The sequence below is a fragment of the Urocampus carinirostris genome, chromosome 20 (genome assembly GCF_059441175.1).
Source record: "Urocampus carinirostris isolate Australia breed hairy pipefish chromosome 20, RoL_Ucar_1.0, whole genome shotgun sequence".
NCBI classification, from domain to species: Eukaryota; Metazoa; Chordata; class Actinopteri; order Syngnathiformes; family Syngnathidae; genus Urocampus; species Urocampus carinirostris.
The window spans coordinates 23,985,703-24,003,214 of record NC_142368.1 but is presented as its reverse complement, the minus strand read 5'-3'; the positions used below and the strand labels follow the sequence as shown (position 1 = coordinate 24,003,214).

At 43.1% G+C, this 17,512-nt stretch overlaps 1 long non-coding RNA gene across 1 annotated transcript in view; it reads left to right on the top strand.

Annotated features, from left to right (window-relative positions):
- LOC148346672 (uncharacterized) overlaps positions 1-16,854 on the top strand; it is a 37,186-nt gene extending 20,332 nt beyond the window's left edge. Inside the window, exon 3 of the long non-coding RNA XR_015848222.1 lies at positions 16,587-16,854. This is a non-coding gene — a long non-coding RNA (uncharacterized LOC148346672). The remainder of the gene's footprint in view (positions 1-16,586) is intronic.
- The last annotated feature ends 658 nt before the right edge of the window (positions 16,855-17,512 follow it).

Below are 17,512 nucleotides of genomic sequence, written 5' to 3'. Positions count from 1 at the left end.
GTTGTGGAGTACCACAGGGTTCAGTCCTGGGTCCAAAGCTATTCAATTCATATATTAATGATATGTTCAATGTTTCAAAACTCTTAAAAATGGTCATATTTGCAAGTTACACTAACATTTTCTAATTCACTGGTAATTATATTAATCTAGTAACAAATATCAATAGTGAAATAATTAACCTTAAAAACATGGATGGACATAAATAGATTGTCTTTAGATTTAGATAAAACTGAAGTGATATTCTTCAGTAATCATAAGGCAAATCAAGGCCTGGCGGTGAAAATGGATGGTGTTGCCATAGACACTGTATCAGAAATTACATTTTTACAGTTATAATAGACAATAAAATAACTGGAAAACACACATGTTAAAGCATTTGTTATTAATGTTGCCAAATCCTTTTTACAATTATTATACTATACTGCAAAATGATTACAAAAGTTCACTTCATCCCTTTTTTTACTCCAAAACATGCAATAAGAACTAATACACAAGGCAGGGTACTATGATCACAACAATATTTTATTTCTGCCGTCCAAATTATTAAAACTGTTCGGTCTTGTTGAGTTTTCCACTTCACAACTACTATTTAAAGTGATCAAAGTTGTACTGCCAGAGAACATCCATAAATTATTCACACAAAAAGAAGGAAGTTATAACTTGAGGGGGTGGAGTAACTTCAAAATCCAACCAGTGAGAACCTCCAGGAAAGTATGTGTATGTCTGTATGTGGAGTGTAAACAATTTCCAAATATTGAGCTGTCCAAATCCTGATACAAAAAAACAATATTGTTAAAGTACAGAGAGGAAGAAAATGTAGATTAGGGCCATTATATAGCAAATTGATTGTTTAAGCCAATAGTTAACCTTTATTGATATTTTTAATATTCATATACTTAAAATTATCATAACTGTGTTTATCACTATTATTATTGTCATTATTATTAGTGTATAAATGACATTTAGTGATCATTAGCATTATATAGAAATGTGCAAGGCAGACCTAGCGATAGCCCGACTTCTCAACCCTTTTTCCGGGTGATTCCTTTCCACAAATTCCGAGACTTCATGGAAGTTTGCTAATATGTCTTTAATTTGAGCTGGTTGAATCATGGCTGCGTCCTCCTGGTGGCCATTTTGCCAAAACCCTTCCTCGTTCTCGTTTCTGAACTCTGAACTGCGATGGTGACACAAAGGCGCATACTGAGAGCAAGCATGTGCACTGGGTTGCCTGGCTTTTAAGGATTTTAAGCGATGACCACTAACTTTACTTTCGGGAAACTCTGGGAGCGGCTAATATCAGTGTGTACTGTACTTTATATTTAGTCGAAGGTTGCAGACAGAAGGCAAACAGTCAGCCAGCTCCTCCATCAAATCACCTCATCCAGTTTGCAAGGGCTGGCGACAACGTTCGCATAAACACCAATGGCCTGTGCCCGCTACACTCTGGAAGGCCCCTCTCGCCCGCCAGTGAATGGAGAATGAAAGTTGACCTCAAAAGGCAGTTGCAGTTCCCCAGGGAGATCGCAGAAACATCATTACAGCCAGATATTGTCCTGTGGTCTGTAGCCAGCAAGGCGGTCCTCCTGGTTGAGCTCACTGTCCTTTGGGAGGAGGGAATAGAGGCAGAATATGAGAGGAAACGGGCGAAATATGAAGACCTGGCAGCAGAGTGCACGGAGGTGGGCTGGAAAACAACAGTATGCCCAGTGGAGGTGGGGTGCAGGGGTTTTGTGGGCTCCTCAACCTCCCCCTTGCTCAGAGATCTTGGATGCACAGGTGCAGGCAACCGGAGGGCAACTAAAGAGCTGTCAGAAGAGGCGGAAAAGGGCAGCTTCCGGCTGTGGCTGCGGAGGAATGACAGGAACTGGGGGCCTTCAAGTAACACCTAGGGCATCAGTGGGGTTGGCAGGGAGATTTCCCAGCCATCGCTCCGCCACCGGGAGATGTCCTGGGGTTAAAGAAGCGAAACATCAATGACCGGTGGTCCCCAGCTGATGACCCAGTCAGGCCCGAGTGTTCAGGGCACACAAGCATTCCAAAGGCGCAGGAGGAGGCGCGTCGGGCAGAAATGCCCAGCAGGAAGACCACCATCCTGTATTTTCATTTGTTGTTCTGGACAGGATCCAGTGGCTACTGTGGAAGAGCAGTTGGCATTCAGGAAAGACTGAAGGACAACCAGGAAAGACTGGATGACTGCAGGAAAGTCTGCACCGGGAGTAGGAGGGCAAGTCACCCTACCCGCTAGTTCTGTAAAGGACACCGAAACGCACTACGAAGTCAAATAAAGGAAAACAACCCGACAGCCCTCCGAGAGGCAGGGTGGAAGATGGGACAAAACGGACAGACCTCACGGCAACGACTGGAATGGAATTTGACAAAGATTTGTAAATACTGAGGAAATGCAGGTGTGGGTGGGAAAAGGTAACGTCTTTCAGGGGTCTGCGAATCCACCAAGGAAAGATGAGGTGCCCATCAGGGAATCAGCAGAAACAGTGCACTGCATCTGCAGGTCAGACACTAGGAACCAAAAGCCAGGTCTCAAACCACAGAGCAAAAGTCAAGTCAAGTCATTTTTATTTGTATAGCCCTTAAACACAAATAATCTCAAAGGGCTTCACAAGTTATTACATATAAGAAGTTTAGGATATTCATATGCTATAGAGTAGAAGTGAGTTTTAAGCTTAGACTTAAACATGTCCACTGAGGCAGCAGATCAGATCTCAGGGGGAAGAGCATTCCACAACACCGGTGCCCGGATGGAGAACGCTCTCGAACCAGCGGAACACTTCTTGGCTCTTGGGATCACCAGGAGACCGGCGCTCTCGGAACGAAGGCTTCGGGCCGGGAAATAGGGGGAAATCAGATCTGAAAGATAAGAGGGGGAAAGTCCATGTATGATTTTGTATAGTAATAGGAGAATCTTAAAATCGCATCTTAGGCTAACAGGGAGCCAATGCAGGTTAGCCAAAATTGGGGTGACGTGATCGTACTTTTTTGTCCTAGTTAAAAGCCTCGCTGCAGCATTTTGTACCAGCTGAAGACTCTTGAGTCTGGTCATTGGAAGACTGGAAAGTAGTGCATTACAGTAATCGAGACGGGAGGTAACAAACGCGTGAATTATGATTTCCGCATCCGACTGAGAAAGTATAGGACGAATTTTAGCAATGTTACGGAGAACGAAGAAAGCGGTTCTAGTAATTTTCTTCACATGTGTTTGAAAGGATCGGGGTCAAATATGACACCTAAATTTTTAAGTGAGTCGCTCTGTGTGATGTGGCAATTGTCGATGATCACAGCGGTTTTAGAAAATAAGTCACGGGACTTAGATGGACCAATAACTAACATTTCAGTCTTTTCAGAGTTAAGACGCAGGAAATTGAGTGACATCCACTCATTTATCTCAGTGAGGCAGGCCTCCAAATTTCCACAGTTTGGTGTGGCAGATTCCTCCATCGGGAGATAGAGTTGAGTGTCATCTGCGTAGCAATAGAAACTGATATTATACTTGCGAATAATATCACCTAGTGGAAGCATATAAATGCTGAAGAGAAGGGGGCCAAGCACTGAACCCTGCGGAACACCACAGGTAACATTAAAGGCCTCAGATGTCAATTCGCCATATTTAACGCAGTGTGTCCTATCTGAGAGGTAGGATCTGAACCATAAGAGGACGTTTCCTGAGAGACCAATCCATTTTTCCAACCGTTCTAGCAAGATATTATGGTTCACTGTGTCAAATGCAGCACTAAGGTCCAGCAGCAGCAAAAGTGATGATGCGCCAGAGTCCATTGCCTGTAGGAGATCATTGGTTACCTTAATCAGAGCTGTCTCAGTAGAGTGGTTAGCCCTGAATCCTGATTGCATTGATTCAAAGAGATTGTTCTCGGACATGAAATCATTCAGCTGCTGTGCCACTACTTTTTCAAGTATTTTAGAAAGAAACGGTAGGTTTGACACAGGTCTATAATTACATAAGTTTTCTGGATCAAGGTTGGGTCGTTTCAGTGTGGGTTTAATTACGGCGGACTTAAAAGCCGCTGGAACTACACCTGAGGAGAGTGATATGTTTAAAATATTTAGAACTGAAGGTGCAAGAACGCTAAAGAGACCTTTAATAAGTGAACCTGGAAGCGCGTCGAACTGGCAAGTCGTCGGTTTGGCCGTATTCACCATCTGTTTAAGATTATCGAGTGACAGTTCACTAAAACGGGACAAAATCCCTGGACAGCCACCATGTCGTGCATCTATAGATTTGAGTGCTTTAGTATGTGCTGAATTAATACTGTCTTTAGCGATTTCATCCTGTATGCTTTGGATCTTCTTAGTAAAGAAAACCACTATGTCGTGGGCAGAATGAATGGAGCTATCTGGGATTGTCTGTTGCCTTGTAAGCGATTTTACAGTGTCGAAAAGGACCTTGGGATTGTTCTTTTGTGACGCAATCACCTTCGAAAGGTAGGCTGATTTTGCAGAGGCAAGGGCCGCTTTATACTTCAACAAACTATCACACCAGATTTGATGGAAAACCTCAAGCTTGGTAGCGCGCCATTTTCTTTCAGATTTCCTGCATTCTCGTTTAAGGGATCTAGTTTCATCATTAAACCAAGGCGTGCGTCTTTTAGGTCGTGATTTAAGCCGGATGGGCGCTACTGAATCCAGAGCACTAGCCAGGGTAGCATTAAATTAATTTATGAGTGATTCGATAGAGCCTATGTAGGAAGGAAAGGACGCAACTGCTCCTGGAAGAATATCGGAGAGCTCAGAAACTGTGCCCGTGCTTATATTGCGTCCATTGAATCCTTCAGTTTTTTTGGTACTACATTTAGCTAGCACCTAAAATGTAACTAAATAATGATCCGAGATAACTGTAGTACATGGTAACACCGTCATGTTTGAGGTTGAAACTCCTCGAGTCAGAACCAAGTCGAACGTGTTTCCATCTTTATGGCTTGGCAAATCAACCAGTTGATTAAAACCAAATGCATCAATTAGAGACTGAAACGCAACAGTGAGTGAACTGAGTGGGGAGTTCATATGAATGTTAAAGTCCCCCATAATTATAATTTTGTCTGCATAGGTTACTAGTTGGGCAGCACGGCGGCGCAGTGGTTAGCGCTTGTGCGGCACAGTTCATGTCATGGGAACTTGTCGTGGGTTCAAATCCAGCTCCAGACTTTCTGTGCCGAGTTTGTATGTTCTCCCCGTGCTTGCGTGGGTTTCCTCCGGGCACTCCGGTTTCCTCCCACATTCCAAAGACATGCATTTCAGGTGAATTGGCCGGTCCAAATTGTCCCTAGGTGTGAATGAGCGATTGAGTTGTCTGTCCCTGTGTGCCCTGCGATTGGCTGGCAACCAGTTCAGGGTGTCCCCAGCCCACTGCCCAATGATTGCTGGGATGGGCTCCAGCCCCCCGCGACCCTACTGAGGATAAGCGGTACGGCTAATGAGATGAGATGAGATGAGGTTACTAGTTCAGACAAAAGTTCAGCAAATTCGTCTAAGAAAGTTGTGTATGGTCCTGGGGCGCGATAGATAGTTATTACATAAATTGACAATGGAGAGGACCTCATAACAAGAGCCTCGAACGACTTGTGATTATTAGAGGTACGAGGAGTAAATTTGAGCGGTTTTTCAGAAATGAGCGTGACACCGCCACCCTTTTTCAAAGAACGTGCTACATGGCTGCTAACGTAGTCTGGTGGCGAAGCATTATTTAATGGTAAAAACTCATCTGGGCGTAACCAAGTCTCACAGAGACCGAAACAGTTAAGTTTATAATCGCGGATAATATTATCAACAAGTAAAGCTTTAGGAGCAAGTGATCTAACATTCAAAAGACCAACTTTTAGCTTTGAATCATTTAACTTAGCTGTAGTCTTTGTAGAGATCGTCACAAGATGTCGCCGTTCGTGTGCGTTGGGCTTCAGGCGTCGGTTGACTCGCAGAATCGACGAAGAAATGATGGTTGGATTAGACAGATCTTCATGTCCTTGCTCCTTCAACTTCACAAACTTCCCTGCATGATATCCCTGCTTCTTTTTTCTGTCTTTGCGCCGTCTTCGATTTTTCTTTTTCTTCGGTGGAGCGGGAAAGCAGGGCGAACCCGAGTCCCTTTGAAGCTCGTTCGGGATGTCATGGGTGGTATAGAAAGTGCCCGAAAAGTCGAAATTTAGACGCCCACCCAGTCGGATGAGCTCCTCCCGGCTGTAGGTCTTATTGGCCACGCATGTATCCAAAAAGGAAAGCAGGAGGACAGTGGTAAATAGTAGGATAGCCGGATAGCAACTAGCCGCAACGTAAACACGCGCCGCCATGTTGGAAACCAGAACCGGAAGGATCCAGTGCTGCTGAAGAAAGGCAGAAGGAGGAAAGGCAGGTTGTGGAGGGGGGCCCCGAGGAGATTGGAACCAGGAACACACCCGGAACATCAACAAGCAACAACCAGCAGGCAGCCAAAAGCAAGGAGAAGAAAGAACCGGGACAAAGGCAAGCCATCAAGTGGCCAAGAGCCAATGAGTCTATAGTCTGGGAGAAGTTGGACACTGATATAACCGTACTTTTGGAGCATTCTCTCCGTGGCCAAGTAGAGACAAGGCTTAACACCTTAGGAGACATCCTGTACGAGGAATGCAGTAGCCGTTTTGGGGTGGTGGAAGAGAAGCAACGAGAAGCACCCAAGCAGAAAGGGAGGAGAGAACTGAGAATTGAGCAATTGATGTGGAGGCGGTACCAACTCTGAAAGCAGTGGAGGAAGGCAAGACAAGAAGAGAAAGAGGGCTTGAAGTCACTGTGGGAGGAGGTGAGGGGCAGCCTTACCAACTTGAGAAGAGCAGAACAGTTTTGCCATCGCAGAAAGAGGAAGGAGAAGGAGAGAATCAACTTTTTCAAGAACCCCTTTAAGCATGCAAAACAACTGCTGACAGACAAAAGGAGTGGAAAGCTGGAGATCTCAAAGACAGAGCTTGAGGAGCATCTAAAGGAACAATTCAGCGACCCAGCAAAAGTCATCCCGCTGGGATCCCCGGGGTATGTTCCCCAGCCAGCTCCCCCAGTCATCCCCTACAACACTGCTCCCCCCAAACTGAGTGAGGTGAGGGAGGTGGTTCGGAAATCAAGAGCAGCCTCAGCCGCTGGCCCGAACGGCATATCATACAAGCTGTACAAGTACTGCCCGGGCATCCTGAAAATCCTGTGGAAACTCCTGCAGGTGGCATGGAAGAAGAACATCATTCCTTCAGAGTGGCAGAGAGCGGTTACAATATTCATCCTAAAAGAACAGAACTCTAACACAATCTGCCAATTCAGGAGCATTGCACTTTTGAACGTGGAGGGAAAGATCTATTTTTCCATCTTGGCCAAGACGTTGACCAGCTACCTCACAGGTAACAGCTATATAGACACCAGCTGCCAGAGGGCTGGTGTCCCAGGATTTTCAGGGTGTGTGGAGCACTCGGCAATAATTTGGGAGCAAATACAATGGGCAAGGAGAGAAGTGCGACCTCCATGTTGTGTGGCTGGATCTTGCCAATGCGTACGGGTCCCTCCGCACCAGCTGATCAGCTTCGCCTTGGACTTCTTCCACACGCCAGACTGCATTAAAGGCATTGTGGCCAAGTACTTTGCAGACTTGCAGATGTGCTGTGCTCACCAGGACTTCACTACAGGGTGGCAGCAGCTTGAAGTGGGGATAGCAATGGGACTGTTCATCGCAGCCTTCAAAATCATCCTTATCGGGGCTAGGAAGATGGTCTGCGGAGTGAAACTGCCATCTGGCCAAAGGCTACTACCGTTGCGAGGCTCCATGGATGATGTCACCACTATTCTCCGGACAGCAGCATGCACATCAAGACTGCTGAAGAGGATTGATGAGCTTGTAGGCTGAGCAAGAATGAAGATCAAGCCCTCTAAGTCCCGAAGCCTGTCCCTAAGGAAAGGTATCAGGGACGACCATACCATTTTCACTGCAGGACTAGAGCAGATCCCGCTACTATTAAAGCAACCCATCCGTAGCCTAGGGCACTCCTACACAGCAGACCTCTCAGACAAGCAGGCGGCAGAGGCTGTGAAGAAACAGCTCGCGGAAGGCCTAGCCAGGATCAATCAGAGCCAGTTCCCAGGCAAATACAAAGTATGGTGTTACCAGCACATACTATACCATCAGGTGATGTGGCCTTTGAAGGTGAGTGAGGTCCCTTCCTCACTGGCAAGCAAGCTGGATAAGCTGGCAAACTCTTATATTAGGAAGTGGCTGGGGCTTCCAAGATGCCTCTCAGACATGGGCCTCTTTGGTCGGAACATACTCCAACTGCCGCTGCATTCCATCAGCCTAGGATATAAGGAGAAGGCCCGGATGGTTTTGGGGTTGAGAGAGTCCTCTGATCATCTTGTTAGATCAGCGGGCACCAAAGTTCAAACAGGAAGAAGGTGGAAGGCAGAAGAAGAGGTTGACCAGGCAATCGGCAGGTTAAAACATCGCGAAGTGGTCGGCAGGGTCCAAGTAGGGCGAGCAGGTCTTGGTTGGAGCGACGTGCCCCTCTTTTGGTCAAAGGCTTCCAGGCGGGAGAGGAAAAAGATGGTGGTGACGGAAGTGATAAGGACTGAGCAGGAACGCCATACCATCAAAGCGGTTTCCCAGAGCAGACAGGGCATCTGGACAACTTGGGAAGGGGTCATGGACAGGCCTCTGTCGTGGCGCGACCTGTGGAAGATCCCTCAAGCCAGGCTCAGCTTTCTGATCCGGGCAAAGTACAACACACTACCCTGCCCCCAAAATCTACATCTGTGGTCCGGCACTGATGCGATCTGCCCCCTCTGTAGTACCATCAATGCGAGCCTTCAGCATATCCTCTCAAAGTGCAAGATGACACCTTAGCCAGGGCCGCTACAGGTGGCGGCACGACGCCTTCCTAAAGAAGCTGGCAGAGGTAGTCGAAGGTTGCAGACAGAAGGCAAACAGTCAGCCAGCTCCTCCACCAAATCACCTCATCCAGTTTGCAAGGGCGGGGGACAACGTTCGCACAAACACCAATGCCCTGCGCCCGCTACACTCTGGAAGGCTCCTCTCGCCCGCCAGCAAATAGAGAATGAAAGTTGACCTCAAAAGGCAGTTGCAGTTCCCAAGGGAGATCGCAGAAACATCATTGCGGCCAGACATTGTCCTGTGGTCTGTAGCCAGCAAGGCGGTCCTCCTGGTTGAGCTCACTGTCCCTTGGGAGGAGGGAATAGAGGCAGCATATGAGAGGAAACGGGCAAAATATGAAGACCTAGCAGCCGAGTAAAGGGAGGCGGGCTGGAAAACAACAGTATGCCCAGTGGAGGTGGGGTGCAGGGGTTTTGTGGGCTCCTCAACCTCCTGCTTGCTCAGAGATCTTGGTTGCACAGGAGCAGGCAACCGGAGAGACACTAAAGAGCTGTCAGAAGAGTCGGAAAAGGGCAGCTTCAGGCTGTGGCTGCGGAGGAATGACAGGAACTGGGGGCCTTCAAGTAACACCTAGGGCATTAGTGGGGTTGGCAGGGAGATTTCCCAGCCATCGCTCCGCCACCGGGAGATGTCCTGGGGTTAAAGGAGCGAAACATCAATGACCGGTGGTCCCCGGCTGATGACCCAGTCAGGCCCGAGTGTTCAGGGCACTCAAGCATTCCAAAGGCGCCGGAGGAGGCGCGTCAGGCAGAAATGTCCAGCAGGAAGACCACCATCCTGTATTTCCATTTGTATGCTGGATTTTTTGTATGTTGACATTAGTCATTAGAGGTACCACTGTGATAGTATTTGCTGTGTGTTGTTTGCTGCAGAACATGATGCACGGTTAAAATCCATACTAAAACCTCTAAAAGTATACTGCGATACAGTGAGGGATTATTGCATACCATTGAAATTTGATTTTATGCAAAAAAACATGTACTATTTCCTCACATTTTGCATGTTGAATAATTTAGGAATACCTTTAGACCTTTGGACACATCCATTTGGAAGTGCACTCACTTTATTTGCCAGTTGTGATCCGTAAATCTTGGAATGTATGAATGAATCACTATAAATCCCCACCCCTCTTTGAAAAACTCTTTGTATCTTATCAGTGTACATAATGAAGTGTCCACTGAGTTTCCGTTGGGGCCATTAGCATCCTGGCCGTTCTCAAAAAGTTTCACTGGCGCGCTAATGAGCCATACGTGCTCTTTATGCGACTATCAAATTAACAACGCACCGCAAATGACTCACGCGCTGACGTCAAATCTGGTCTATTATGACTTTGCATTGTTGGGCCATAAGCTCCAACGGTAATCCTTTTTCCCTATGAAAACACATCTACTCTGGATCCAGCCACCGGGTTGTGTGATTTATGACCGTGGGAGGGTCTTTGAAGCATCAGTGCTTTGGATTTATGGCAGGTTTAGCTAATCGGACACCTTGAGTGTCGGCTGACATGAATACGCAAGTCCGACCAAAGGTTTTTTTTTTATAAAATCACTAACATGTAGAACTGGGATGGGCAATCTAAAGCCCGTGGGCCACATGCAGCCTGTCATGCTTTTTTATCTGGCCCGCCAAATGAAAATGGTCAAAATATAATGACTATATACAGGTATATAATTGTAAATAAAGTATTACTAATAGAAAGTTTTTCCGTGCCAAATTTGTCCCCATTGTCCCTTTGTGTGTCTACAACAAAGTACTACTACAAAAATACGACAAAAATAATAACGATATCAAAATTTGTGCTTAAAAACAGGGGACTATTATATTATTTTACTTTTGCGAGGAGAAAGAAACTACTGAAGGATTTTATATTTTATACGATCAAATACAAATTACATTTAAATGCAAAAGATATTCACTGGCTGAGCTGTGGGGCGAGGTCAATGTAACCTAGTGAAAAATGATATTTACAGAAAACAGCAGGAACTGGGACAAGGGCTGACGCAAGAGGAGCCTCTGTGATGCAGGAAGGCAGGCATTGTTTGGAGAAGTTGTTCTGATAAGCGCTGCTGATATGAGTTTTTTAGACATCGCGATGCCCTTCGGCGAGGAGGTGGTGAAGCTGGCACCTGGCGCGCCCATGGGAGGAGTCGGCACGCCCATGGGAGGAGTCGGCACGCCCATGGGAGGAGCCGGCACGCCAGCTTGTGAAAAGACGTAGGAGGATCGGAAGAAGATCGAAGATCGAGGGACAATCGAGAGAGGAGGCTCAAAACTAATTCGGCTAAATCGATGGAGTTCACTTAGTTAAATACTTTAAGAAAATAAATCTGCCCCTGTGTGAAAATGTCGACTATTCTTGTCTATCTTTTCCCCAAAAGAAACGGGCATGCATTGTTAGGAGGTGTTTAGTTAATGGAGTCAGATAACTAATTCGAACAATTTGGTAAACGATACATTTGTAATATTTATTTCCTAACACTACAAACATACTACTATGGGAATACTACAAAAACACAACTAGAGTAATATGACAATAATATTGAAAAAACACTACAAAAATACTACTGTGGATGTATTACAAAAAATATAATGGAAACACCACAGAAAAAAAATACATGATTATGGAAATACTTCAAAGATGCTTCTACAGAAATTAAAATATAAATACCACTACAGTAATAATATAATTCAAAAAATCTACGACATAAATATGACAGAAATGGTACAGAAATACTACCAGAGAAATGATAATAATACAACTACAGTAATACAAGAAACATTCTACATGTATACTGCAATGATTTATATTATGGAAAAACTACAAAAATAATTCAAAAATCCTAATGCTAAATACTACATAAATACTAAAAAATTAAAACTTCAGTTGTACCCCAAATATTTTACAAAAATGTGACTGCAGAAATACTACGAAAGTACTACTATGGAAATACTTCAAAACTACAACAAAAATTCTACAAAAATACAGCTACAGTAATACTTCTGATATACTATGGAAATATAAAAAATACTACTGCAGAAAAAATACGAAATTAAAACTACACAAGTACCATAAAATTACTACCGAAGCGCTACAAAAATCCGACTGCAGTAATACTACTAAAAAAAAAAAATCCTACAAAAATGCTAAAGTCAAGTCATTTTTATTTGTATAGCCCTTAATCACAAAGAGTCTCAAAGGGCTTCACAGGTTAATACACAGACTATTTTTTTCAGACTATTACCTGGAAGCGGGTCGAACAGGCAACTAGCAGATATTGCGGACACAGAATAGTCACCTACCAACTGGTCATTCATCTGACAAATAAGACGACTGGGAGGCCTGATGGACTGGCGGACCCTAAGACCATAACGGTTAGGTTGAGCACAAATAACCTGAGCTTGAGGGCCTGGGACAGTCAAGTCCAAACAGTCAGTATCAGGGGAGACAATGTCCGGGGGGGTCAGTGTTCAATGGTGTCTCGTCTGGGAGGACAGTGTCTGGAGGGCCCACACCCAAAAGGATCATGTTTTCAGAGCACCGTGGTGGGTTTTCTGCATTGTCAATTGCAGTATGATCAACATCTTGTTCTGGGATGTGCTGACTTCCTTGACTGGATGTATCGACTGTGAGAGAGTCAGACTGGGCATCAGATCTGCTGTCGAGTGAGTTATCCTCCACCTCTGAATGAACTTGCTCTTCACCTGACTGTATCACCCAGTTTACTGTACGGACATCACTGTATTCAAGAAATACGAAAGAAGTACTACACAACTATATATAAAATTAAGCATTTAGAATAGGGACCTACTGTATTTTGCTTTTATTGTCAATGTTTCAAAACAAATTTGTGAAACTAATCTATTTAAAAACAAATATAAAGAAACATAACATGTATGTACATCTCATCTCATCTCATCAGCCGTACCGCTTATCCTCATTAGGGTCGCGGGGGGGGCTGGAGCCCATCCCAGCCATCTCCGGGCAGTGGGCAGGGGACACCCTGAACTGGTTGCCAGCCAATCGCAGGGCACACAGGGACAGACAACTCATTCGCTCATTCACACCTAGGGACAATTTGGACCGGCCAATTCACCTGAAATGCATGTTTTTGGAACGTGGGAGGAAACCGGAGTGCCCGGAGGAAACCCACGCAAGCACGGGGAGAACATACAAACTCCGCACAGGAAGTCTGGAGCTGGATTTGAACCCACGACAGGTATGGTATACATTTCTTCTTAAATGAAAACACGGTGCAGTATATGTCTCTAGGATCAGCTGCTTGGCCACATTTCTTAACTCAAAGCTTCCCACAACTCCAAATAGTTAGAATATCCCAGCACTTTATACTGATCAGTGTCGGGGTGATAAGTCGTTCTGCGCAGGGGATAAAGAATATATGAAAGCTTTTAATGAATCATTAATGACAATCCCACCTATATGTAACACTCAATTTCCTACGAGCAGTTCCAAATGAGTCAGTTCCCATCACTGACGTTCTCGTCTGCGCACAAGCAAGTGTCCAAAGTATTGTAATGAAATCAATGTTCCCAAATGCAATTATGATACCTAGTCAGCGGGAACGGGGACAAGGTTAATCGGGTTTGAGCAACGTCAGCACGCTGTGTACACAAGTGACCGATACTAATGGAGTATGACAAGGTGTCATTGTACTTTATATGAATGTTTACAAAGTAGTAATTCAATTGAATTTGAAGGGACATTGTGTAATTTTGACCACTTGATCTCTCTCTATTGTGTAGTGAAACCACAACTTCCAAATAGGACAAGGAAGAATACAAACTATGGTGGCTCAAAGTGAACATTTTTCTTATTTATTGCCCAGCCTTTCACAAGGTTTTGGGGGGTTCTCATATAGTGAGGCACCCCCCATGATGTTGGGGGGGTCGACCGCGGGCGTGTTTGACTTCGGGGAACTTTTTTTTTTTTTTAAACTTTCCCAGAATAAATTGCAATTGCCCCTCCACTATGCTAGGGCGTAGTGGCACTCTCATTGGCAGAGTAGTTTACATTTAGCCTCAACGCAGTGCATTGAAGTGTAGACATGAAGTAGAGCGGACCCTAAGAGGATCCCATGAAAAAAATGTTTGGAGGCGGGAAAAGAGTGACGGGGTATAGAGACAAATAAAAGTTTCCTCCGAAAGCTAAGATGAGGAAGTTTGACGAAGCATACGTAGCATTACACTGCAACCACGGAGGGACATGAGCCTTTAAAATGTTGGCAGCGGACAGCCTGAAGCCAAATAAATCATGCTGATACTTCAAGACATGACAACCCCTATCACATTGATAAGACGATTGAGTTTTTCTCTAGCAAAAAGGTGCAAAAAGACATAGATTTGACATGAACGGAGGTGACGTGTTACCATCAACATCGTGCAAGTGTTGTTTTGTCTCCACCAATATTATGTGATCACTTAAAATAATGATTGATCTTGGGGAGAGGGGCATAAGAGGATTTCATAAATCCTACATAAGGGCAAGGAAAAACTCGAAAATGAAGAAACCTTGAGAAGGGACTGCACATGAGGTAATCCCCCTTCCAGGATGACCACGCTGCAATGGATGTTGCAATAACAAATAATACACAGATATTTCCAACATGAAATATACAGTAGGTCATTCATAAGCTATAGAATAGAAGCGTGTTTTAAGCCGAGATTTAAACAGTTCCACTGAGGTTGCAGATCGAATCTCAGGGGGCAGAGCATTCCACAACACCTGGGCCCGAATGGAGAACACTCTCAAATCTGCGGTTCTCTTCTTGGTTCTTGGGATCACTAGTAGACCAGCATTTTCATAGCCAAGGCTCCGGACCGGAACATAGGGGGAAATTCATTTTATTAAATAAAAATATGTTATAAATATTAGTGGTCGACCTTTTATCGGGCGGGCCGATTATCAGCACCGATATTTGGGAAGTTGACGGATATTGGCCATCGGCATATCATGAAGCCGATTAAGCCGATGTTGAGCCCCCCCAAAAACAGACTGGTTACGCCCATTTTCACGACCAAGACCAGTAGTACACAAGTAGGCTTTATATAGCGTACTGAGGTAGCCATATTGTAATGCATGTTTATTGTACAAAGTTGTTCACCGATTGCTGTAACCAGGGCTTCATTGTGACTCAGACCCTGATTTTATTGGATTTCCACGTGTAAAAAGCCGCAATTATTAGTCATGTGAAAGTGAGATTATTCATGTTGTGTTGAACTTCTAATTTATTTACTGTAAAGGTTTTCAGTACGCTATTCACGTTTTATCTGAATTTATAACAATTATTTTTGTTTCTTTTTGCACTATAAAACTTTTCTTGCTCCTTTTTGTAAGCTTTTACAGCAAATGTATATTGGCTCCAATATCGATAATACTGATAATCAGTACCAGTTTTGGCCCTGAAAAACCCATATGGTCATAGTTTAAAAATATACATATGTACTTAAGTAAAAATTAAAGTGTTTCATTTTAAAATAATACATATCAAATAAAAACAAAATAAATTTAAAAAATATGGTATTAATATAAAATATAAAAAAACGAAATAATTTTGTATATTTGTTTTAAATAATAAGAATCCATCAAGAAATTGGTAGATTAAAAAACTGATATGTATATATACAGGACTGTCTCAGTTAATTATCAATTATCATTATGTTAGTTATTTCATTTTCTGTAATGCGACTTAAAAAAACTGTAAATATCTCTACATTTATTACAAATTACTTGAAATATTGCAGCCTTTTTTAATTTAATATTGCTGATTATGGCTTACCAGTATACTTGTCTCAATATTCTAATACTTTGAAACAGTTTTCGCCTTAAAACACTTGCAATACTTTATTTGTAATGGATCCAAGAATGTCTGATATATATAAAAATTTTTAATCGCATATTGCATGACCATACTGAGAATAAGCGGTGCAGAAAATGGATGGATGGATTACAAAAACTAAATAACTTTATCACAACGTATAATTCAGAAATTAAAAACATATATTATAGCTTTTTTATAATGATGGCAAATGAAACCTATGAAGGCTTTTATCTGGAATCCATCTCCATCTCTATCCAACTTTCTAGGAACAACATTTCCAATTGTTTGTACTTTTCAATCTACGAGGTAAATGTTCCAGACATGATTTTTTTCTCTCTCTAGGACGAAAGATCAAAGGCGACTTACTGGGCCTCCTTTCTTGTCACGTCACAACACAAAGGCGCAGGGTCAAATGGTATGAGATTGGTTTTGAAAAGTGCAGTTCGTTTTTTCTCGGAGAGCACATGTACAAGAAGTACACACGTGTGAAACTCAGGGTTTGTACAGGTGCTTGAAATCCTTGAAATGTTTTCTATTATACTGTTGTGTTTTTAAGGTCAGGATAATGCTTGAAATTGTTTTTATTGCCATCTTTCTTGGCAATCTGACTATAGACTACGCAATAAATGACGATTTCTTTTTTTAAGGTGCTTGAAAATAACGCTGACACGCCAGCTCTGGTGGCTTGTCATTATGGCGTTGTCATTTGAAGCGTCACTATCCCCTACTGGTCGCACTCAAGAGAACAGCTCTATCTAGAAAACCTGCTCTTTCGGCTCCTCAGATTTTTCTTTTTTTTTTAAATGATATATTATATATATTTTCAGCCTGACAACAGTAGCTGAGAGACGGGCACTGGAAAAGCTGCGGTCAATCATGGACAATCCATCGCATCCACTACACAGCATTATCTCCAGACAGAAGAGCAGTTTCAGCGACAGACTGCTGTCACTGTCTTGCACTACGAACAGACTGAGGAGATCTTTTCTTCCTCATGCGATGAGGCTCTTTAACTCCACCCGGCAGAGTAAAGGCCCACATTAAACCACACACCCCTACATTGCATATTACCGTATTTTTTATTGCAATATGTATTCTGTGAAGCACTATCTAGACACTCTATACAACACGCTACAGTGGGCATTTGCACGTCACATTGGGTATTTGTATATTGTATTCTTTTTGCTTTATTATTGTATTGTTCTCAGCTCAGGGATGCTGCTGGAAATGTGAATTTCCCTGCGGGGATGAATAAAGTATCTATCTATCCATCTATCTATCTTATCAATAAGAATAAAACATTATGCACAAAATTATTTAGTCATTAGTAATTAATGAAAAAAAATATATACACAGATCTACAAAAAATGTCAAATACAACACAATTTCAAAGTCATTTTAAAGTCAACAACACAAAAACCCTAAAAATGCGATACAATTAAACATATTAACTCTTCAGTGCTATAAATCTATGATAAAATGCAAAAAAAAAAACTATTTAAAATTCTATTCAAACATTTTCGACACAGATCCTCTGAAAAACAGGCAAAAAATACAAATTGAAATTAATAAAACAAAAGCAAACGATCAGCAGTCTATAAGATTGAAAGATTGCAATCTATCAATATCAATTAAAATGACTCCACATTTGGCTCATTTTTCTGTTTTTTTTACATACATGACCGTACTTTCTTTCTCTTTGTCCTCCATAGCCATACATTTTTGAGTCACAATGGCAGAATTAATGTCACTT